The sequence below is a fragment of the Rhinatrema bivittatum genome, chromosome 2 (assembly GCF_901001135.1).
Source record: "Rhinatrema bivittatum chromosome 2, aRhiBiv1.1, whole genome shotgun sequence".
Taxonomy (NCBI): domain Eukaryota; kingdom Metazoa; phylum Chordata; class Amphibia; order Gymnophiona; family Rhinatrematidae; genus Rhinatrema; species Rhinatrema bivittatum.
In genome coordinates, this window is record NC_042616.1 from 293,044,214 (window position 1) to 293,069,656 (window position 25,443).

The following is a 25,443-nucleotide window of genomic DNA, read 5'->3' on the forward strand; positions in this document are numbered from 1 at the left end:
ACCTGGCATGAATTTGACTTTGCCTCATCACTTGAAATCCAAAAAATAATCAGAAAATGAATCCAGCAAATCACCCCATTGGCAGCATCCCCATACAAGCAATTAAACTGCTTGACAACTAAATAATAAAAACAATAACGGACATAATCAACCTCTCCCTCACTGAAGGGATATATCCTGAATGCTTAAAATTAGCAATCATCAAACCATTAATAAAAAAGAACAACCAAGACCCGGAAAACATCCAAAATTATAGACCCATATCAAACCTACCTTTCATTGCAAAAATCATAGAAAAAATCATCCACTCCCAACTCTCAGAATACCTAGAAACGAACAATATACTTCACCCGCACAATTTGGTTTCAGAAAAAATTTAAGCACGGAAGTATTACTCCTATCACTTAATGACACAGTTCTTCGAGGATTCGACAAAGGACTAAGTTACATTTTATTACTCCTAGATGTCAGCTGCCTTCGACACAGTCAACCATTCCATTCTACTCAACAGACTATCTGAAATAGGGATAATAGGCACTATACTAAAATGGTTCACCTCCTATTTATCTCAAAGAAGTTTCCAAGTAATATTCAATAACAATCTATCAAATAAAGTGAACCTAAATACAGGAGTCCCACAAGGATCTGCCCTGTCAGCTACACTTTTTAACATCTATTTCCTACCAATCTGTCACACACTGGATCGCCTGGGACTGACCCATTTCCTTTACACAGATTACATTCAAATAGATAGGTTCCAATTCAGAATACGCTTGAAAAAACCTTCAAGAAAATAACCTTCTATCTCTCAAAAATCAAACAATGTCTTTCCAACCTAAAACTCATAATAAACATCGAGAAAACTGAATTAATCATCCTTGACAGAAAAATCAATGACTCACCCATACAACCACTCAAAACAGAAAACCCAGAAACAATAATCTCTCCTGTTGAACATGTTAGAAACCTTGGAATTACAATTGACAAAGAATTATATTTCAAAATCCACATAACAAATAAAATCAAAGAAGGTTATCACAAATTACTGACACTCAGATGTCTTAAACCTTTCCTCACACAAAATGATTTTAGAGCAGTCCTGCAACTTCTATTATTTGCAAACCTAGACTACTGCAATGCTCTACTCCTTGGCCTCCCTTTTACTACCATCCGTCCACTCCGAATACTGCAGAATGCAGCTGCCAGAATTCTTACAGGAACTAAGAAACAAGAACATATTACACCAATTCTCATCTCCTTACACTGGCTCCCAATAAAATACAGAAAAGACTACAAAGTTTTATCAATCCTTCACAAAATAATCGCAGGACAACAAAACTACTGGCTAACCAAACATATTGAATACATGCTCCAAAAAGGAACCTTCGCTCAATGATAAAGGCCTCCTCAAAATTCCTCACACAAAAACCACGTATCTATCATCAACCCAAGAGAGAGCTATATCCATAGCCATCCCCTCTCTATGGAACTCTTTACCCTACAATCTAAGAATTCAATTCAACACCAAAACCTTCAAAAAAAGAGTTAAAAACCTGGCTATTTATCAGAGCCTTCTCAGACGCACTTAATCATCAAAACCAACAGACTCCCAACCAGACAACACCAAGAAAACAGAGATACCACCCGGTCCACTCATGAAATCTCAACACAACCACGAAACCTACAATAGCCGTTCAAGAACTTTTTCCTATATATAATAACTAACCCTATTACTTCCACCAATGTTACCTAACTTCTTCATCTATGATACTCTCTGTTAAAACCCTAATGTTACTTTGTCCTCATATATTTTTCCTGTAAACCGTTGGGATGGCAAAACCGAATGACGGTATACAAAACATGTTGAATAAATAAATCAATAAAATAAATGAGTCCTAGGTTATATGTTCCCTTTCTCTTGCTCTGTGACCTATATTTCTTCATTTTCTGCTGTTATAGGTTCTACTTCTGTTCCAGTCTTTATCACTGCCTCTTCAGGACTCTCTACATTGCCTCTGATAAGATTCTCTGTGGCCTCTGTTTCAGCCCAAAACAGCTCCTTCTCCTGAGCACCAGGGCTAGTCTGGCTAGTAGGGGAGGGGGACTCTCATGTTTGTTCTGACTTTGGTCAGACTTGAGCTCCATCGCTTTTATCTCTGTGCTTTGAGTTTATGGCTCTACAGGGCAAACCTATCTCTTCCTTTTTTTCAGTGAGGACCAAACCTCAATGCCCTACCACGGGCTTTCTTGAATATGAACTATAGTCACTGTAGGTTCCTTCACCTGGCTTTTACTGCCTTTCTCTGCACTCATCCATAATGGTCCTTTTAGCTATGTATTCACTTCCGACAACTACTCCATTTTTGCCTTTACTGATTTCACTGATGTTTCGCTAAGCCTACCAGCAACGCCATCCATCATGCCACTTTCTGGGACGATCCTGGTTGATGTTGGCCAAGCAGTATTTCTTTAGTATGGTGACCTCTCTGGTGAGTTGAATCAACTTACTCTACACTTGGGCTACTTCTACAGCAATCTTCTGTATCTTCACTACCGGATGCAGCCATTTGCTCTTCTGCTTGGCCTGCCCTTCTGAGATTTCCTTCTCTGGCTCCTGTAAGCTGGCTGGCTTTTCTAACTGAATCATCTCCTCAGCTTTTCCCCATCTCTCCTTTGGATTGGGTAAACTCTGATTCTCTCAGCACTCCTGCTCTCAGGAAGGACAAATTACTACCACACAAAAATACATTGTGGCCACAACTTTTCTCTTCTTTTAGAGATGTTTTCTGGCAGCAAAACCTTTCTTTCAAGGGCCCCACCCTGCTCAAATATACCAACAAGTAAACTGGTCTCTCTTTTTTTTCTCTCTCTCTGGGAAGAAAATGACCCAAAAAAACCTGCTTATCCAGCTCTGACTCACTTTTTTCTCTCTCTCTCTCTCTCTCTCAGGCAGAGCTAATCTCCTTGGTTTATAGTAATCTTTTTAAAGCTATTTTGTATCAGACCCCTTGACACAATTCTCTCTGTGTCCAAAAATATTTTCTAGCTGTCCTCTTCCTATGCCCTGCCAAGCCACACCCATTTACTTGTCTCAGTGCTCTGTGCACATGTTTAGCAGAACTGTTTCTGGACCCAAACTGCTTCTCCGAGCAGTGATCACACAACAAAATTTTAGTCTTCTGTCTTCACACTCTTCTACTTATCTCAGTGCCCTGTGCACATGTTTAGCAGCACTTCTTCTGTATCCAAACTGCTTCTCTGGGCAGTAATCATGCAGTAATTTTAATTCTCTTCTCTAGTCTCTTTTGGCCTCTGCCTTGCTTTAGGCCCAACAAAAAATATTTCTCTTCTTTATTTCCTGGTATGATTTTCTGCTTTTGCATACATTTTTTTAAAATCTCCTTTCTCTACTCTGAGGCATTAGTTTCTATATGTGCGTACCTTAGATCAGAAATTTCCAAGCTGATATCATATGTGGCATAGCCAAGCAACTATAGCTTGCCAGAGGACAAATTCACACTGTACTCTGCTTCTTCTTAGATAAATCTATATTTTCCATAAGCAAGTTCCACATAAACTGTTGCACACATGATATAATATCCGGGGTTGGCACGTGCAAGGGGGTGCACACATGTGCACCTTGCGCGCGCTGAGCCCAAGGGGAGCCCCGATGGTTTTCCCCATTCCCTCCAAGGCCGCTCTGAAATTGGAGCGGCCTTGGAGGGAACTTTTTTTCCGGACCCCCCCCCCCCCCACACCCTCCCCTCCCTTCCCCTATCTAACCCACCCCCAGCCTTAACTAAATCCCCCCCTACCTTTATTCCAAAAGTTACACCTGCCTGAGGTAGGTGTAACTTGCGCACGCCGGCCAGCTGCCGGCGAGCTGTGCCGGAGCACTCGGCCCCACCCCAGACCACCGCCATGCCTCCAGCCATGCCCTGGCCTGCCCCTAGACCGCAGCCACGCCCACAGCCCTGCCCCCAGACCGCCACTTTTTCGAAGCCCCGGGACATACGCACGTCCCGGGGCTTGCGCGCACCACCAAGCCTATGCAAAATAGGTTTCTCCTTCTCATCTTCGGCCATAGGCAGACCTCTCCAGGTTTCTCTCTGTTGCATCCGTCGGTCGCAGACGGCTGCGACCGCACTGTCTCACCTCTCTTTTACCCTTTTCCTCCTCCATTGGAAGAATGGCTGCCTCCGCTGCTGTTTTTCGAAACCCTCGGCGTCTCCAAGCCAGCATGGGCGTCCCCGTCCGCCATGCTTCTTCCTGAGGCCTCCTAGTGCACACTGCCTACGTTTTTGAATACGTCCTGGTGGGAACCTCGGGGGTGGCCCCACCGCATGACGTCAGTACCTCCGGGTATTTAAACCTCCGCTCCGCTCCAATTGAACGAGTTAGCAAGGACTTCGGTTTTGCTACTCTGACCACTTCTAAGCTATTCGCTTGGATTCCTCACTACCCTCCGGGGTATCTCGCTCCTACAGAAGCTCTGGGTACCCGCTCCTCGGGGGCCTCTCACTTCTACTCACCCTCCGGGGTTAATTTGCCTAACCGTAAGGACACCCACTCCTCGGGGGTCCTGTCAACTTTCTTTCAGGAACCCTCAGCGCTCCTAGGTACTCGCTCCTCAAGGGCCTACTCTACTCAGGGTATCCTGCATCTCGGACCTCGGGTCCCTCTCTTCATTCTACTACCGAAGGAAGTTATCAGCATTGCCACTCTGTGAGTATCATTACTCTCCAGCTTTCCTCATTCCATTCTTCAGGTGCTCGGCCTATCCCGCGCTGTGGAACACTACCGCACCTTTGCTACATCTGGGTGAGACCATCATCTGCAGAGTCTGTCTGAGCTTACTGTGTTGTCGCTGGACTACAGTACTGTCCGTTCCTTGGGCAAGATTCAACTCTTCAACAGCAGTATAATAAAGCCTTCTTTCCTCAGTGTCTGCTTAACTAGAGTCTAGCCAATTGTTGTGGTTCCCCACGGGGCCCCTCCCCGTGGGAGGAGTCATCGCCACTTTGACCCAACACTCTCTCTTTACAGCCAGGCGGTCAAGGGCTCGTGAGGACAATTTTCCTGCCCCCAATGGACAGTGCTCTAGGAGACAGCCTAGCTCACCTAATGGAACCATCAGCCCTGAAACTGTCAAGTTGCATATAGGGATCATTCTGCGGACTAGACTGAAGTGCAAAAGGCTACCTAGGTACCAGTGTTTCTGGATGACTGCTTTATTTTGACTTTTTCTGTTTTAACAACTGAATCAGATTTTAGCAAAACTCATCAGAGGATCTCATTGCCTGATCTGGCCTGTAAAGGAACAGAATCACTTGCTTATTACTTTTTATCCACATTCCTTTATTCTGACAAATTTAGGCACAGTATTGATTTAAACTTGAAAGACATACTGTATGCACACTGAAACATATCCTTCCTACCAGAAGGAGTTAGAGTAATTTCTTCCCTTCTTAATACGCTGTGCTAGTTTAGTCAGCTGGAACAGCTGGTACAGTATAACAGTATTTTTAACCTTTTTCTTATTTCATTTGCTGCCATGTGTGGGCCATTAGATTTTTTTTGCTTCAATTCCCTCCAGCATTCTGGTACCTAGCTGCTGACATCCCCTGGGGCAAAATACCATCTGTTTAACATAGCTATAGGCAAAGAGTGAAGCAATTACCACAACCCAAATCTCTCATTTCTCAAAACTGTCTCCTCTAGACTTACTGTTTCCATAATTCCTTCCTGAGAATCTTCCTCATACAGCCCGGTCACCGTCCCCACCTGCTCCTTCATTCATCCTGTATCATATCATCCAAAACTTTTGCAGTGCTGTTCACAACTTTCCTGACAGCTCATCGCGGTGTGAGGACACGAAATAAATGTTGAAGGCTTAAGTGATGGGAGATCCTATAATACAGGGATTCTCAACCCAGTCTTCGGCACACACCTAGCCAGTTAGGTTTTCAGGAAATCCACAATGAAAATCCATGAGATAGACTGGCATACAATGGAGGCGATATACTGCATGCAAATCTACCTCATGCAATAAACAAAGCCTTGCTTTTCTGTCTCTAATCAGCTATTAATCTCACCAAAGCCTGTGTAACCTCAGAAATAAGAACATAAGAATTGCCACAATGGGTCAGACCAAGATCTATTGAGCCCAGCATCCTGTCTCTGACAGTGGGCAATCTTGGCTAATAATGTGTTAGCAGGAATAAAACTCATAAAAATCACCGATGAGGACTTGAATTTGGTGGTGGAGTTTCAGTACAATTTTCAAAAATTAAAATAGTGGCTCCTCCAGAAAAAAGTCACAGGAATACAATGCAGAAAAGCTCCAGTTGATTCTTTCAGATAGTAGCAGGAAGCTCTATGCCTCTTTGGCTACCAGTCGACCTCAAAACAGTAATGCAAGCCACAGTACTTGCACACAAAGGGGTGGATTTTCAAAGGGTTATGCACATAACCCCGAAAACCCGCTCCTGCACGCACTGAGCCTATTTTGCATAGGCCAGGTGACATGCGCAAGCCCCGGGACGTGTGTATGTCTCGGGGCTTGAAAAAATGGGTGGGGAGTGGGTGGGCTGGGGGCGAGGCAGGGCGGGACCAAGGCATCCGGCACACCGGTCCGGCCGGCGTGCGCAACCTACGCCTGCCTGGAGGCAGGCGCAACTTCGTCAACAAAGGTCGGGGGGGGGGGGTAGATAGGGCTGGGGGCTGGTTAGGTAGGGGAAGGGAGGGGAAGGTGGGGGGGCGGAAGGAAATTTCCCTCCGAGGCCGCTCCAATTTTGGAGCGGCCTCGGAGGGAACAGGGAAAGCCATCGGGGCTCCCCTAGGGCTTGGCACGCACAAGGTGCACAAGTGTGCACCCCCTTGCACGCGCCAACCCCGGATTTTATAACATGTGCACGGCTGCTTGTGCATGTTATAAAATCGGGCATAGATTTGTGCGCGCCAGGTTGCACGCCCAAATCTACGCCCGCGTGTAGGTTTAAAAATCTGGCCCAAAGGGGGTAACTTTCAAACCTATTCATGTTACTGGACTTGTGCACATAAGTGGATGTGTGGAGAGTTACCCAAGCATTATATAAACTGTACAGCAGGAAGTGGATGGTTTATAAAATACCACATAGTTCTGCTTAGAAAGTATGCATGAATATTTGCAATGCATTGAAAGTGTTTACTTTATCTACCTATTTTATCAACATACAAATACTTTGTGTGATAAAAATATGCATAAAAACCCTGATTTATACATGTAGTCAAATATATTTTAAAATACGTGCATGTACTTGAAATCACCAGTTTGCCAATATCTCTGCCAGTTCATCCAGTCCATGTTCAGTTGACCTAAACCCTCTAATACTCCAATTTCACTTGTGCTAGTCAATTAGTAGGTGAAAAAGTACACAAATAAGTTGGTTAAAGTATTTGCATAATCCTTTATAAAATAGCAACTTCCAGCCCCCAGAATGCCCCCAGAACTCCCCTTTTTTGCACCGGTAAATGTGTACATGAATCCAAAAATGTGCATGGACTTTCGATGCTTAAAAAATAGCTTGCACGCGAATACTGGCTACTTTTGCACGTATATGTTCATTTTTCACATGTAATCCCTTTGAAAATGTACTCATTAGATTATTGCAACACCATCTATACAAAACTACCAAAGAAAACAATAAACAAACTATAGATGCTCCAAAATGCTGCTGCCAGAACAATCATGGGCAGCAAGAAATGGGAACATAGCTCCCCTCCCTTAGTCACCCCTACACTGGCTTAATCATTTCAATGTTTTAACTTTAAGAGCCTGTCACTCACATTCAAAGTACTGAAAAACAATGGCCGCACATATCCAACAGAAAAGGTAAAAGGGTATCACCCAACAAGATCCTTCACTCAAATCAACAAAAAAAAGCTAATGCTTTGCCATTAAAACAATCTGACTGGAAAAACACTAGGTCCAGAGCCTTCATAGATGCAGCACCAGAGCTATGGAATGCACTTCTTCCCACCTGCAAAGCATCAATGGCTAGATGTCCTGCACCAAATAAAACATGGCTTTTTACCCAGTAGATTGTTACCCTCTAACTTTCTTCCCTGCTTGACATTGGCTAATCACAAAGAACTATAACACACAAAAATTAGGAAGCAGAGAGATTCGAGAAATTCACCTATGTAAAGACCTTGATATATAATAATAATAATAATAATAATAATAAATATTTATTTATAGTCTACCTTTTATGATACTTCAGAGCAGATGCCATTCAGGTTGATGTGGTGCTCATAGGCCCTTAGTCTCAGTGAAACACTTTTTGACAAGTCACATATGAAGTCATTATTCCCGCGTTTTAGATTTTTGATCATAAGCAGTTTTGTAATTACTAACATTATAGTCTTAGCTTTGCATTTGTTTTTCCTAGACAAAAGACACCATGAGTTAGATAAAAGATGTTGAAATACAAGGCTGTAGAACATTTTGAACCAATATGAGGTTAGTTTACATTCCATCTAAGTTTATAGAAACATATCTAGAACTAGAACAAGGATGAGACCAATTGATATTCCATCTAGGATTATAGAGAATATTCTTAGAACAAGCACAAGGTTTCTAATGCTGACAAATTCCAAGAGAACATTTACATAAGAGATGAGGATTTATTTATTTGCTTATTTATTTATTTGTTTTTACTATACCGATGTTCAACTGGTTTTATCACACCAGTTTACAGCTTAAACAGTGGGATCTATAAGGGTAGATTTCATTTTTTACATTGAGACATTGTAATATGATTGGTTTTGTAACATTGTGGCATTATAATATTGAGGCATTGTGACATTGTAACATGATAATTTCTGTAACATGGAAAAACTTTGAGACATGAGTAAGTATGTGACACGGGTAACTCTGAGGTAAGAGTAGCTTTGGAACAAGGGTGACTTTGTGACACGGAGATAACTTTAACTTGTGTGTAGATGTAGCCAGTTGGCTTGATTCACATTGGGTTAGCCATTATAGTTTCTGTTGTGGGGTGGGGGGGGAGTGAAGTGTTTGTTGATTGTGGGGGAGCTCAGCTTGGTGAGATAGGTGGTGTGTGATGTGTCGCTGTGGGATATGCTTTTTTGAAGAGCCAGGTTTTAAGGCTCTTTTTGAATTAATTAATTAACTTGGACAATAACAGCAAATTACCATATAGCCATTCAGATTATTTGTTTATAATAGAAAACCAATCATAGAAATTTTGACAATTATGTAACCTAGTTTAGGGGTTTGAAATATACAACTGAAATTCTATATAATGCTGTGTTATCAGTAAAATCATTTGAGGGGGAGTTTATATTAGTGTCTTCCCTGGCACTCTTCCTCTCCATAAGGAACCTTATTATTTAATGTCTACGATTTATATTATAGCAGTTAATAAAAATCTTTTTCCCTACAGCTAGTGGCTTTAAGCATTCTTATTTTCAATGAACCACAACAAATACTGTAGGTATTTCCCTGACCCTTACAATCCAAGGGGGTCATTTACTAAGCATTTTTCCCATAGAAACAAAAAATCTCAATATTCAAAGCCATTTAGATGGATAACTCATAAGTAAGCCATCTAACTCCAGGTTATTCTAGTTATCCATCTAAGTCCCAATTATCCATTTAAATGTTTAGTTTTGAATACTGATCTCATAATGGAAGAAAACCCCCATGTTTGTACTTTAGGCAATGGAGGGTTAAGTGACGTGCCCAAGATCACAAGGAGAGTCAGCAGAATTTGAATTCTTACTTCTGCTGTTTGCAACCTGCTGTGTTAACCACTAGCTATTCCTCCATACCACTATGTATACACTGCATTACATGCAGATTTGCCAGTAATTTTAAACATCCCTATTCGCCTTGTAATGTAATGCCTTTAATGTAATACCCCTTAACTATTAACCTAATCTACCTCATTATAATGAAACCCCCTAACTTTGACCTGACCTACCTTGTAATGTAATCCCCAGCTAGTGGCCTAATGTACTACACTGTAATCTGCTTTGAAACAGCTGATCAGCCACGAAAAGAAGAACAGAAATATTAAATTAAATTGTTATGCATGGCTCATTAAGCAAACTCCCAATCAGCCAGGAGCATCTGGATTTCATATTTGCAACCTCTTTTTGACTGTTGCAAGTGAAAAGCAGGCTCTTCCTTTTCTCTCTGAACCTACTTCCTGCTTCTGGAAACTGTCTTGCCAGTCTCCCATCCATGCAGTGGCTCATCATCACATTTGGCCATCAACTTGTATTGAGCAAAGGCTCAGCTCACTGCCATGAAGTCTGCAGGCTACAAGCCTGAACAAAGGTTATGCTAGGCAACAATCTAATAGCTTCCAAACTCAGAAGCAAGGACTAAACTATCAGCAGCCATGGCAAGTGAAGAAAAACATGTTATCTCTTACTGTTATATTAAAAAAGCATTTAGGAGCTTAACTTTGCAAATGTGTGTTATCTATATCGGCCCCTGTGGAAACTGACTAGAGCCGAACACCTAAATGTTTTTAATATCCTAAAAAGTGGGCAGCTAGAGGGGCAGACTTAGGGCAGAGAAAAAGACACTTAGCACTCATTTTCAGAATCAGGAAGCTAACTTAGGAGCCTAAATCTAAGCAAAGGAACTGCAATCCTAAATGTAGGTCCCTAAGTAGTAAGGGGCAAACATTTAAACTTACGCGAGGGCGCGGATTTATTCGCGCAACCTGGCGCAAACAAATCTACGCCCGATTTTATAACATGCGAGCGCTGCTGTGCGCAAGTTATAAAATCCAGGGTTGGCGCACGCAAGGGTCAAGGCAGGCAGCAAACACAGTCTGGGTTCCAGGCAAGGGTCAAGGCAGGCGGCAAACAAACACAGTCCGGGTTCCAGGCAAGGGTCAAGGCAGGCGGCAAACAGACACAGTCCGAGTTCCAATCCGAGTCAGGCCAGTCAGACAGTATCCAAACCTCAGGTCGGGGCAGGCAGCGAGCAACGAAATCCAAATTTCTCTTTAGAAAAGACGTCTATGAACTCAGCGTATTGTGGGGGTACTGTAATTTTAGCGGTAGTTACCGGTATCACCGGTTGAGGTCTCCGCTGGATACAAGTCCCAAAGCAGTCTGAACCCCAAGCAGTGATTTGGAGAGTCTTCCAGTCTACAGAAGGAGAGTGTTTTTGTAACCAGGGAAGACCCAGTACAACTGGGTGAACAGATTTCTCCAAAATAAAAAAGGATATCTCTTCATGGTGGAGGATCCCGGTCTGGACAGTTATGGGAGCCGTACAGGAGGTGACACACCCTGGAAGATTCTCCCCTTGGATAGAAGAGATGAATAATGGCATCTTGCGAGGAAGAATCAGGAGTTGTAGCTGTTGGACAAATTCAGCCAAGATAAAGTTCCCTCCAGCTCCAGAATCAACCAGAGCCTGAGTGGTGAGGGATCCTTGACCACACTGCAACGTAACTGGAACAATGAAATGAGGAGCCAGGTTACTCCCTAGGGTCTGCTCCTCGGAGACACCATGGTTCGGTAGTTTCCCAGGCGCTCCGGGCATTGAGCCAAGAGGTGTCCCTTGTTCCCGCAGTATAAGCAAAGTCCCATCCTTCTCTGGCGTTGCTTTTCCTCAGCAGTCAACCAACTTCTGCCTAACTGCATGGGCTCCTCCCTGTTTTCTGTTGGTGCTTCAGTAGTGGTAGGAGTAACCAACGGTCGAGAGAAGCTTGGAGCCAGGGAAACCATACGTCGGGGTGGTCTTGCTTCCTTTGCGCGCTGTTGTAAGCGTCAGTCAATACAGCCTGCCAGGTCGATGAGAGCGTCCAAATCCTCTGGAATCTCACGGCCTGCGAGTTCGTCCTTGATGCGGGGTGGCAACCCTTCAAGGAATATGCCCCGTAGACAGTCCGGACGCCATCCTAGTTTGGAGGCTAGGGTGCGAAAATCAATCGCGAAGTCAGCCAAAGTACGGGAACCTTGTCGTAGGTTGAGGAGTTCCGAAGAAGCTGTGGATAGCCGTCTAGGCTCATCAAACACCTGCCGGAAGGTCTGGATGAATCTGGATAGGTCACTCAAAATGGGATCCACCCATTCACAGATGGGAGAGGCCCAGGCCATGGCTTTCCCATCCAGCAAAGAAATGATGAAAGAGGTCTTCACCTGTCAGTAGGAAATTGTTGCCCTTGCAAGGAAAATCTAATGAAACATTGGTTCAGGAACCCTCGACACTGTTTTGCATCTCCAGAAAAGCGAGGAGGTGTAGGCATGTGGGAAACCGAGGAAGAGGTACTTGGAAGTGTTGGTGCAGGAGCGGCTGCCTCAGCTCCCTGAGCAAAATCGAGACGACGGACCAAACGTTCCACGGTGGCAGTTAACGCCTCCAGACTCTGCTGCTGTTGTTGCTGTTGTTGTCGTTGCTGCATAAGCTGTTGAGCTAGGCCTGGAATAGCCTGGAAACCAGTCAAATCCACCGGATTCATGGCCTTTGCAATCTGTTATAGTAGTGGATCCTTGGACCGGGACGAGGGATGGCACCCACCTGTAGCGCTCAGGTGTACTTGTCTCTGGAAGGTGGAAAATTCTGCAGCACAATCCGGCACGGAGTCCTCTGGAAGGCGGCGAGCAACACAGTCCGATTCCAGGCAATGGGTCAAGGCAGGTGGAAAACAACACAGTCCGGGTTCCAGGCAAGGGTCAAGGCAGGCGGCAAACAAACACAGTCCGGGTTCCAGGCAAGGGTCAAGGCAGGTGGCAAACAGACACAGTCCGAGTTCCAATCCGAGTCAGGCCAGTCAGACAGTATCCAAACCTCAGGTCGGGGCAGGCAGCGAGCAACGAAATCCAAATCCGGGCAAAGGTCCAAGGCAGGCGGCGAGCAGCAAATCCAAATCCAATCCAAAGTCAAGCCAGGAAACAGGATAGCCAGAAGAACAGCAGACAAGCACTGGAACCTGTTGCAAAGGCGTCTTCCCTTCCTCAAAGGGAGTTTAAATCTCCCTAGCTGATGATGTCATCTTCCGGGGCCGCGTCTCTCCCGACACTGCTCCCCAACGTCCAGAGGCAGTCGCGCCGCGGCCCGCCATGAAGAGGACCCTGTGCTGGCAACGTGGAGGAGGTAGGGAGGTCTGGCCACGGGTAAGCGCGGCCGGGACTCACAACAGAATATACATCAAAGTCAAAAAAGCAAACAGAATGTTGGGAATTATTAGAAAGGGAATGGTGAATAAAACGGAAAATGTCATAATGCCTCTGTATCGCTCCATGGTGAGACCACACCTTGAATACTGTGTACAATTCTGGTCGCCGCATCTCAAAAAAGATATAATTGCGATGGAGAAGGTACAGAGAAGGACTACCAAAATGATAAGGGGAATGGAACAGCTTCCCTATAAGGAAAGACTAAAGAGGTTAGGACTTTTCAGCTTGGAGAAGAGACGACTGAGGGGGGATATGATAGCGGTGTTTAAAATCATGAGAGGTCTAGAACGGGTAGATGTGAATCGGTTATTTACTCTTTCGGATGGTAGAAAGACTAGGGGGCACGCCATGAAGTTAGCATGTGGCACATTTAAAACTAATCGGAGAAAGTTCTTTTTTACTCAACGCACAATTAAACTCTGGAATTTGTTGCCAGAGGATGTGGTTAGTGCAGTTAGTATAGCTATGTTTAAAAAAGGATTGGATAAGTTCTTGGAGGAGAAGTCCATTACCTGCTATTAAGTTCACTTAGAGAACAGCCACTGCCATTAGCAATGGTAACATGGAATAGACTTAGTTTTTGGGTACTTGCCAGGTTCTTATGGCCTGGATTGGCCACTGTTGGAAACAGGATGCTGAGCTTGATGGACCCTTGGTCTGACCCAGTATGGCATTTTCTTATGTTCTTATGTAGTGTGGCTGCTGTAAGTAAATCATAAAAGGCATTCCAATGATGGGAAGGGATGAGGGGTGTTTGATGGGTGATCAGTAGGTATCAGGCAGCATAGTTTTATGGCTCAAAAAGTGATAGACCCAGGTTTCCTATCTTATTATGAGCCTTAAAATTATACTGCCCATCTTCTTCTGATCACCCATCAAACCTCATTCACCCGTTAACTGGAATGCATTTTATGATTCATTTATAGCAGCCAAGCTACTTTATATTTCCTGAATATGTCCTATTATGTTAATCCAATACAAAGGTATCACCTTATATATTTTTCATTTTTATTTGTCAACCTTTACCTTCGTCTATCTACGCAGTCCCCACTAGATGTCCCTAGTTCCCAGCCCTTGGGTAGACAGCTGCCGAGGGGCATTCCATCCTGATCAGAACCTCCCCGGAGTTGTCTGGATTTGGAGTCCCTTAGGCAGAAGGGGTGAGGTAGAGCAGGTGTAGTTTGATTTCAGAAGGAAAAGGATGTGTACCATGTGTGCTCTCTGAGTTAGGCTCCCAGTCTGACATTGGTAAAGAGAGGCACAGGCCTTACCAGTTCCTTTAATGGGGCTGGAAGGAAGAGAGCTAGGAAGAAGACTTTTTTTTACAATTTTTCTGGTTTCTGCAGTTGGACCTGTACTAGGGGGAATTTTTCTGTCGCCTTCTTTTCCCTGAACTGGAGACTTTTAGTACCGTTTTCAGCATAGGCCTTCCCCTCCTGGGAGGCCAGCATCTGTCTGCTGAAGAGGAACCAACAAGGGAGGAAAAACAGCTGGACACACACTCAAAGGAGTTTCCACTTTGGGATACAGGACACTGCCAGGTGAAGCACAGGATCTGACGTGGACCTCAGGTACCGTGGTAGGGGGACCTAGTCAGTGTCAGGACAAAACCCTCAGCCCGTTTGGGACAGTTATCATGCAACACCATGGAGGATAAGTCAGTTCCAAGCCCCTGCCTGAAGGGACACATCCACAAAGTCAGAGAGCGCTCAAACCCTGGCCCATGTAAATCTGAGAACATTACATTTATTTTTTTGCATCCATTGATTCTTTTATGAGAAATCACAGTAAATTTTAAATTGAACATCCATCCATTGAGTCCAGCCTGATTTGTAAGTGTACCTGTCCCAAAGAGCTATGCTAACACACACACTGGGGATATCATTACTGCCTGGGCCAAGAAGGTTAGCCTTCCCCCCCCCCCTCCCCCCGCAGAAAAGATATAAGAGAGAGGAATGAGAACTGTGAAGACAGCCCGTTATAAATTCTTTTGTGAGCCCTTGGAAACAGTGACAATCCAGAACAAAGAGTTACATTTGTACATTCAAGTGGAGTAAAATGACAGGCAAGCTTCTTTGTATAATCCCCTTTTTTCATGGTTCTTCTTGAACCAGGCAAGGGGGTCACCTTCAAGTACTGCAGAACACAAACCAATTTGTTGCAGACCTGGAATCAGGATTCCCCAGTGGGGAGCTGCAAAACTACAAGGCCCATGGGACTCACTCAATCTTTCTATTAAAAGTCTCCACATGATAAGTGGTGTTCCAACACAAACTTATACTTTACTAAAGTTAAATAAATCAAGTAAAGCAGTAGTATAGAAATACTAAACATAAGAAAACAGCTCTCCAAAATACAGTAGTCAAATAAGAGACAAATAACACACTTCTTTAAGTTGCCTAAGTAGATAAGTATGGAAAATGGGATCTCCTTTAGTTCCATTAGGCCTCTGTCTCCCTTAGAAAATCCTCCTCGCCCAGTTGGAAAATAATATCAAAACAGCTGGTTGGTGAAAACAGACTTGTGGACAATCCACCCTGTCATAAGAACATAAGAAATTGCCATGCTGGGTCAGACCAAGGGTCCATCAAGCCCAACATTCTGTCTCCAACAGAGGCCAAACCAGGCCACAAGAACCTGGCAATTACCCAAACACCAATAAGATCCCATGCTACTGATGCAATTAATAGCAATGGCTATTCCCTAAGTAAACTTGATTTGATTAATAGCAGTTAATGGACTTCTCCTCCAAGAACTTATCCAAACCTTTTTTGAACCCAGCTACACAAACTGCACTAACCACACATTTTCTGGCAACAAATTCCAGAGCTTAATTGTGCGTTGAGTGAAAAAGAATTTTCTCCAATTTGTTTTAAATGTGTTACTTGCTAACTTCATGGAATGCCCCCTAGTCCTTCTATTATCTGAAAGTGTAAATAACCGATTCACATCTACTCGTTCAAGACCTCTCATGATCTTAAAGACCTCTATTATATCCCCCTCAGCCGTCTCTTCTCCAAGCTGAACAGCCCTAACCTCTTCAGCCTTTCCTCATAGGGGAGCTGTTCCATCCCCTTTATCATTTAGGTTGCCCTTCTCTGTACTTTCTCCATCGCAACTATATCTTTTTTGAGATGCGGCGACCAGAATTGTACACAGTACAATTTTAACTCTGGGAAAGTAGACCTCCAGTACTGCTCTCAGAGTCCCTCCTAGACTCCACCCCTACCAACTGACCCCTAGATTTATCAAAATACTATAAATACAGCAAAAATAGCGCCTGCAACAAAAAAGGGGCTAATTACCCTGCTCCCATATCGGATTATTGCACCATTTCTCACTTCGCGTACAATGCGGCCTGCTAACTGCATTGTACAAATCAACTCCTCGTTATACTTTTCATCCATTATAATGACTACAAATGTTTCTGTTACAACACCTCCCAACCTCACCCTGATTCAAAGTGCCCATAGGCTTTACATTTGGGGGGTTTTTTTTCTCTGCGCTCCAAAAGCTAGTATACCTTGCCAATACAAAAATGCCTGCTGCCTTGTGTTTACCCATCTCAGAGCTAATAGAAATCTCTCTCTCTCTCTTTGCATTTGTAAAGCACCTAGGCACAGAGATTGCATGAAAGGATGCCATAACAAAACCTTCCTTTTTCCCTTACATAGCAAGACTATGCACTCAATTGACCTTCAGCTCTCTCAGTCACAAGCTGAGTAGAACACAACCTCACCTAAATTTGCTTTAAAAAAAAAAAAAAGGTATACTCGGCAAATGGGTCATATGTGACTATGATATATCCTGACTTGAAAAGCCATGGAATTATAGCTATGACCAATCAAAACATGATGGATGGTGCACCCTTTTCCCTTCCCCTCTCACACACACAAATGCACCCCCAACTCCATGCTGACTTCTGGTACAGCAGAGTTTTGGGGCTCCTTGCTGGCCGTGGGGTGCGCCGCTCTTGGATAACTGAAACGCGCGTCCCGACTGATTTCCCAGAGGGGCTCTCTCTCACCTGAGCCTGCATTCGCTCAGGTGATTCATTAATCACTCTAGCAGTGCTGGCACAGCACCTGCACCAGGGAGGAAATAACCTCTGCTGCATCAGGGAAATGAATTCAGCTCATTATGTCTCGTTGCTAATAATAGCAGGAACAGTTTGCAATCTTTACTTGCAGAATAATTTTTTTTTTTTTTTAATTCTGATGTAATCTATCAGTGGGTCCTCGTCCTCTGAAGTGGTGGCATATGAACAGTGCTAATCTTTCACGCAGCACGCCGCGGGCCTACCCGCAGCGCCGCTGCTGAAGGATAAATCTGAGCAGCAAAACGATGGGTTGCTTTAGGCAGGGTTTCTGCCTGGAGCTCCAGCCAATGTGCAAGGGGGTTACCTGACCCGGCGCTCGTTCAAGTTTGGGTCCACAAAATCTAGGAGAAATCGCCTCTCACACTAAGAAACAAAAAGATGATTTTTAAAATCTAAACAGCTTTGTGAAATAGCTCAGTGAAATTCCCTGTCCTGGGGTAAGTTAAGGTTCCTACCCACATCGTATCTTAGATAAGGCGTGGGAGGGCAGTGACTCAGCTATCATGTTGGATTTCACCCTGGATTTCACCCTGGATTTGCGGCCAGGGTTGTGCAAGAGGAATGGGAGAAGCAAAAAGTGATCATTTGGCTCCAAGCCATAAGAAAGAGGTGAGCCTACTCTGATTTCTTCAAATCTTGATTCTAATCTTCACATTGAGAAATTTCTCAAAATGCTTTCAAACAGCAGCTGAAAAGCCAGGACTGACTCACCCTGACCCCTATGATCTGAAGAAGTCAAGCAGGCACTTCACCAGCAGAGAGCGCTGGACCTAAATGGGAGAAAATACGTTTTAACATGATAGCTGAGTCACTGCCCTCCCACGCCTTATCTAAGATACGATGTGGGTTTAGTCCAGACAGCCGCTAGGCATGAAGGACATCTTCCAGAAAAAATGCCAGAAAGAATTAATAAATGCAGAGATCTATCTTAGCAACCAATGGGTTGGAAGCCAACTTGAAAGAAAGATTTGTTATTAGAAGATACAAGTGCTATAAATAATCTACAAGATTTATTATGAGGGGTAAGAGTACAGCATAAGCAGAGCTGGTTATCAAGGAGTTCATTACAATGAAAAACCACTGTGAGACAATAAGTAACAATTTACCAGGGTGAGCCATGTTTTATAGGGACAAAACACCTAACTTTTTTGTTTTTCTTAAATCTAATCAGTTGTAAGTCTCCAGGAGCATGCAGAAGCATGGATTTGGGAATGCTTTTCAATATGGATTTGTGAAAGAAACGTGCGCATGAGTGTGAGGAGGTTTGGATTGGGGTGTGTTTGGGAAGGAATGGATGATATGGGCAGGGCTTAATTTGTAGACAGAAAGGAAAAGGAACTGTGGAGAGGGTGAGTTGGCGGGGCCGGGGCCAGATGTGACCTGGCCAAGGGGCGGGACCAGAGCCAGGGTGAACTCTCTCTCACACACACACACACACACACACACACACATATCCAAACACATTTTTCACACTCTTAACATTCTCAATGAGCACGGGCAGGCGAAGGACAGCTTGGGGTTGGAGATGCAGATCACTAGGGTATGGAAGAGAAGGTGGAGAGAGATAATGGGGCTGTTGCTCTCCAACTTCCTCTTCCTCTCTGCCCTTGTGATCCTGATACTCCAGCACCACCCCCTCATCAATTCCTCAGTGGTCCTAAAGACCCTGGGATAGATATTCAAGCGCTACTTAACCGATAAGTAGGACTTAACCAACTAAGCAACAGCCAATGAATATCCGGCTATGTTCCGCAGCCGCTATTTAACTGGATAAGTATTTACCCAGTTAAGTAGGTAGCCGGATATCTTGGGGCAGGCAATGGGTGGATCAAGGCAGGACAACTTATCCAGTTATCACAACAGGACAAATGCCTATATTCAGTCTTATCCAGTTAACTTAACCGAATAAGTTACACCAGCTCAATAGCAGGACTATCGTTATCCGGATATAACTTATCTGGCAGTCAAAAAAGCAAACAGAATGTTGGGAATTATTAGAAAAGGAATGATGAATAAAACGGAAAATGTCATAATGCCTCTGTATCGCTCCATGGTGAGACCGCACCTTGAATACTGTGTACAATTCTGGTCGCCGCATCTCAAAAAAGATATAATTGCGATGGAGAAGGTACAGAGAAGGGCTACCAAAATGATAAGGGGAATGGAACAACTCCCCTATGAGGAAAGACTAAAGAGATTAGGACTTTTCAGCTTGGAGAAGAGACGACTGAGGGGGGATATGATAGAGGTGTTTAAAATCATGAGAGGTCTAGAACGGGTAGATGTGAATCGGTTATTTACTCTTTCAGATAGTAGAAGGACTAGGGGACACTCCATGAAGTTAGCATGGGGCACATTTAAAACTAATCGGAGAAAGTTCTTTTTTACTCAACGCACAATTAAACTCTGGAATTTGTTGCCAGAGAATGTGGTTCGTGCAGGTAGTATAGCTGTGTTTAAAAAAGGATTGGATAAGTTCTTGGAGGAGAAGTCCATTACCTGCTATTAGGTTCACTTAGAGAATAGCCACTGCCATTAGCAATGGTTACATGGAATAGACTTAGTTTTTGGGTACTTGCCAGGTTCTTATGGCCTGGATTGGCCACTGTTGGAAACAGGATGCTGGGCTTGATGGACCCTTGGTCTGACCCAGTATGGCATTTTCTTATGTTCTTATGTTCTTATGGTTAATTAGCACTTATTGAGTTATATTCAGCTGCTGAATATCCATTCTAAGTTAACCGGATAACTTAGATAACCGGATATCTTTGAATATTGAGCCCCTAGGTTTAAAGCCCTTATCCCTGGTAATCCTAAAGCCCCTCCTCTCTCCCTGGAAAATCACCCTCTCCAAAAACTCCACTCCTCTCCCTCCTTGGCCAGCAAAGTACAGGCCTCCTCTTCAAGTTTTAGGGGCGGGAGCAGACTGATGTGTACTGACGGCTGTACTCAGTCTTCCTGGATTGGGGGGGGGGGGGGCCTGAAATCCAAAAGCAAGACCCTACCTTCTTTGCCTCCTTGGGAGTAGAAGGAAGAAAGGAATGCCACATGCTTTCCTCACTCTCTTCCCCACTACACCCAATCCTTTCTCCACATCCTCCGATCACTTCACTCAAACTTCCCCCTACTCTGATCATCTCACTCACATCTCATGGCCCCTCTGATCCCCTTACTCACACCCCAAAACACTTTGATCCCCTGACTCACTTTTTCCTCCTCTCCCTCACATAACCAACAGCCTCTCCAGTCCCTTCACTTACTCTTTTGCCCTCCCACATCCCATCACTTACACTCCTTCCCCTTCCTCCAATGCTTGACTCACTCTGTCCCTTCCCCACACCCCCTCATTCACTCTCTTAATCCTTTCAAGCTCACCAGTGTGGTCACCAGCAGCAGAGGCGGCAGAGCCTTAGATGACGGCAGGGTCAGCAGGATGCCAATGCACCCAGGAGCGGCAGAAGCAATGGGGCTGACCGGCATTCACCCCTCAGAGCCTTCTAAATTGTGCTGGGAAATTGCACCAAACTGAAAGCCACGTGGCTGCCCCTTGTCTCAGGGTAAGTAATTCTAACACTCTCTGTTCTTCTCTGCTTTCTCCCAGGGCTGAGGGGGGGGGGCGCCATGAATGATCCATGTAACTACTGGATCTGCTTAGTTTCCTCAGGGGAGCCAGAACTGATATGCACTGCCAGATCTGCTCCGCTTTCTCAGGTCCCAGAAAAAAGGTGTTCTGCCAGAAATTAAGCTGGAAAATTGACACAAAAAGGGGATGAATTTGAACAAGTTTGAAAGTTCTGAGCTATACATTGACTACCGGAGTTCACTTGCGGAACGCTTAGTCAAGTATGTGCTAGATGTACACTAAGATCAGTTGATTTGAATTTGTTAGCCATACCATCTCTTTCTAGCTATAGGTTACAATCAACACAGAACAGGGCCTACCTTTAAATAAATAAATAAATTACTCTTGAGATTTCATCTTTTGCCTCTTTTACTGGCATTTTGTTTTACAAAGAAACATAGAAACATAGAAATGATGACAGAAAAGGATCAAATGATCCATCCAGTCTGCCCAGCAAGGTTATGCTTATGCCAGTATCTGATGCACTGTGCAGGTTACCCCTATGCTTATCAGTTTCTCAGACCATAAAAGTCAGGGCCCTCGGATGCTGTTTGAATCCAATTTCCCTTAATCCTTGCTGTGGTAGCAGAGAGCAATGTTGGAGTTGCATCAAAAGCATTAGATTTAGTGATTAAGGATGGTAAAAGCCACATCAGCAAGTTACCTTCATGTTTATTTGTTCCCCAAACCGTAAAAGTCGTGGCCCTCATTGGTTGCAGTCTGAATCCAATTCCCCTTTTCCCACTGTCGTTGAAGCAGAGAGCAAAGATGGAGTTGCATTAACAGTATCAAGGCTTATTTGTTAAGGGAAGCAATCACCACACTAGCAAGTTACCTCCAGTTACCCCCATGCACTCTTTTTTTAATTCCTTCCTCTAGCCTTCATGGATCCTCAATATTTATCCCATGCCCTTTTGAATTCCTTCACTGTTTTCAACTTCACCACCTCCTCAGGAAGGGCATTCCAGGCATTCACCACCCTCTCCAGAAGTAATGTTTCCTGGAATTGGTTCTGAGTCATCCTATTGATTTCTTTCCAACAGAAAAGGTTTGATGATTGTGCATCATTAAAACCTTTCAGGTATCTGAAGGTCTGTATCATATCTCCCCTGCATCTCCTCTCTTCCAAGGCGTACATATTCAGATCCTTCAGCCTCTCCTCATAAGTCTTTTTTGTTACATTATCATGTTATTAATGTTTTTATTGTTTGATGTTTTAACTATGTACATTGATCTGTACGCCGCTTAGTATGGTATCTCTGACATAAGCGGTATTAAAAAATTTAAAAAAAAACTTTTGAAGAAATAAATATTTTTACATATCCCCACTTCTATGGAACAGAGTCCCTGATTAGTCATATGCAGAGAAAGAAGTAAAAACATTTCAGAAGCAGATAAAGGCTTGATATTTTAAAAAAGGATTTGATTGAATTGCTTTGCTTGGTAATACAGTATTTTTTGGTTGTTTTATGCATTTTACTCTTTTAGTTACACTAGTATTTGTTTGTTTGTTGTATTGTTTGTATTTTATTATGAATGCGTATTATGCTCCGCATTCTGCATACTTTGGATAATTGCAGAATATAAGGAAAGCTAAATATAAATGGTATCATTTTTAAGGCCGGAGTTGAAGCCTTGACAATTGGCATTAGTGCTCAGAACTTTCAAACTTGTACTAATTCAAAACTTTTTTTGTGTGTGTCTCTTCTTTGCTCTGCAGTGTCTGCTTCAGTATCACCTGCTCCGTGAAATAAAGTTGGAGAAGTAGGGGGGGGGGAATAAGAGACAAGGGGGGGAGGGAATAAGAGACAAGGGGCTGGATTAGGGAGCAATGTGGATGTTCTCTTCTCTCTGTGCTCCTGGCTCACTCCCTTCTCTTCTCTTCCTTGCAGGCTGCCTGGAGGAGAGGGGGAATGGAGAAGAATACCTTTGCTGCTCTGCCTTTTAAACCTGAAAAGAAGTGCCTGAAACTGCATTCCTGGCTGTTCCCCCATAAATTAAACCCTAGGTATCCCAGTTGCTGAAAGTGGGGATAGTCTTGCAAAGGTCAATGTGCTGCTGATATAAGGTAAGGGACCCAATCACATGATATATATACTTTCTTTATTTCCACTATATATATATTTGCATGATAAATATATATATTTATAATATAGCCTAAGTGTGGCAGATCCTCCCAGTCTGGCCACTAAATGCCACTATACTTGTCCTTAGAACACACTTAGTAGGAGTAGAAGCCATCCATCCCTTCAGGCCCTCCCACAAGGAGGTTTTGGATTGGATGACTCAGTGTTATTTAGCTGAGCCATCTTAATACTCAGGGGGTTCAGTTAGCGAGAGCAGCTGCAGAGTAAACCTGTATTTTATGCACACTCTGGTAGGGCCTCTCAGCCTTGCCCAAAGGAGTTTTCTTTTAGAAGAGATATCTCACCATGCACTTCCTGCCAGAGGGTCCTTCTTATAATTTACAGTGAGTCAGACTTTTACGCCTGATACATTTTGGGGTGAAGGGGCTCTTTTCAGTAGACCAAAGACCTGTTAGCCTTCTCTATTCTAGGTAGGCAAGCACCAGTGATAGATCCTGCTGCAAGAGATTGTGACAGTGGAGAAGCTATCCAGATTAAGATTTAAAGTATTTTTAGGAATTAAAGAGTAGTAAGGAGTTTGTTTTTTTTATCCCTTTTCCCCACTAGGATTTCAGTTTATGATTAATAGCCTGGTCCCCAGATTTTTCAAGAAGACAAATCACCTGAAGTAACAGCTAAGGAATAAAGAACAGCTGCACCAAAGTAAGGGAGAAACAGACAAGGAGACCCCATCTGGATTTCTGCACAAGGAACCAGGACAGGCTGGGTGTCTGAGAGAAAGAAGATGTCGAAAGGTAGGATTTTGCAAAGCAAAAGGGACCTCTACACTAGGATTCCTATACAACCGCTGGGAGAGTTATGTGCATTTAAAATCACCATGGGCTCTTCCCAGAAGTCTGTAATAAGGGCACCTACCTACACAGAAAGAACCCTGGAAATACAGTCAGATATACCCTCTTCAATTTCGACAAATGGACTTTATTTAACTTTATTAATCAATAAACTTTATTTTAACACCTAGACCTGGCCCTTTCTAATTCTTAAAGCCCCTCACCTCATGGGAAATACCTAAAATACAGCATACACACTGGTGACCTTCTTTCATTGTCTGGGCCAGAAGGGAGAGCTTCCCCCCCACAAAAAGAGTCCCCCAAGGGATTAAAAGTCAACATGGGAGTGAATGGCTAGCTGGAGCAGTCCTAGAAAATATAAATAAGATTGTATGCTGTTGGGACTTAATACACCCCACTAAGGGTTTCAGAAGCTTAAAGACTCAATCCATTTCATAGACAGGCAGTTAACTTCTGCCTTATGATAGGAATATACACAGAGATATTTCCTAGCTCAGACATTAGAAGCAAGAGCAGGAAACTGAAGGGGAGAGATAGAATGTTTCAGTTAAGATGAATCTGAGTTGAATTACTCTAGATATCACACAAAAAATATATTATAGCAGGTTGTGACTTGCCAACTTGAGACAAACAAGGCCCTGGGACCTATACCAGATTTCAGCATAGAACATGAAGATGTCCAAACAAGTAACTGAAGATTTAAAACTCAGGAAAGTACTTTTGACCTTTTGTTAAGCAGGCCATGATTACCAATTAATACCAGCCTTGCCATTCAATCAGATTTGAAATGAACTCTAGCCAATTGATAATTACTTGCTGACATTGCAGAGTGTCCCTCTAATTGTCATAAGGCTCAGTCATGCCTATAAAAATATCTGGAAGGCCAATTATTCAGATGTCTATGAACTGGCTAATCAATGAAAGAGGTCTAGTACCAGATATCAGCCACTTATGAGCCAGAGACCAATGATGACGAGCTAATCTCTTCCTATGATGACTGTATGTAAAACCATCTGCACAGAAGTTTAAGCCACAAAAATTGCAAAGGACAACAGGGAAATTCTAGGAGCACAAGACATCGCAGAGGGTCCTGGCAACACAGAGGCATGTCCTGCTATAAACTTTGGTTTGGCCAGGCTTATGAAGCAGCTAAACTTCAGGTGATATAAATCTTTGAGAGACAACTAATCAGCCTCATAAGGTAGCAACTTTAAGTGGTAAGCTATGTTAATAAATTTTGAATGAATTCCTATTTTAAGTGATAGCCTGGAGCCAGTGAAGTTATTGCAAAGGGTGGGGTCACATGGCCTATAATTTGTTTGTATTTGGTTACAGAGCCTGGGAAGTAGAGAAGTCCACTAAGAGTTAGCTGTATAGCAATTGGAAGATGAAGGGTCCATAAGGATTAACCCACTTATACATTACAATTATAGATAATTAGCCTGGAGATTAATTTGGGGCATTAGGAATCTAAGATTTTGAGATTAAGCTTCTGATTTGTGCTCCCTGAGTTTGTTCACCTTAAGTTTGGAATGACAATCTCAAATATTGTTTAGGAAAGAAGGTAAAATT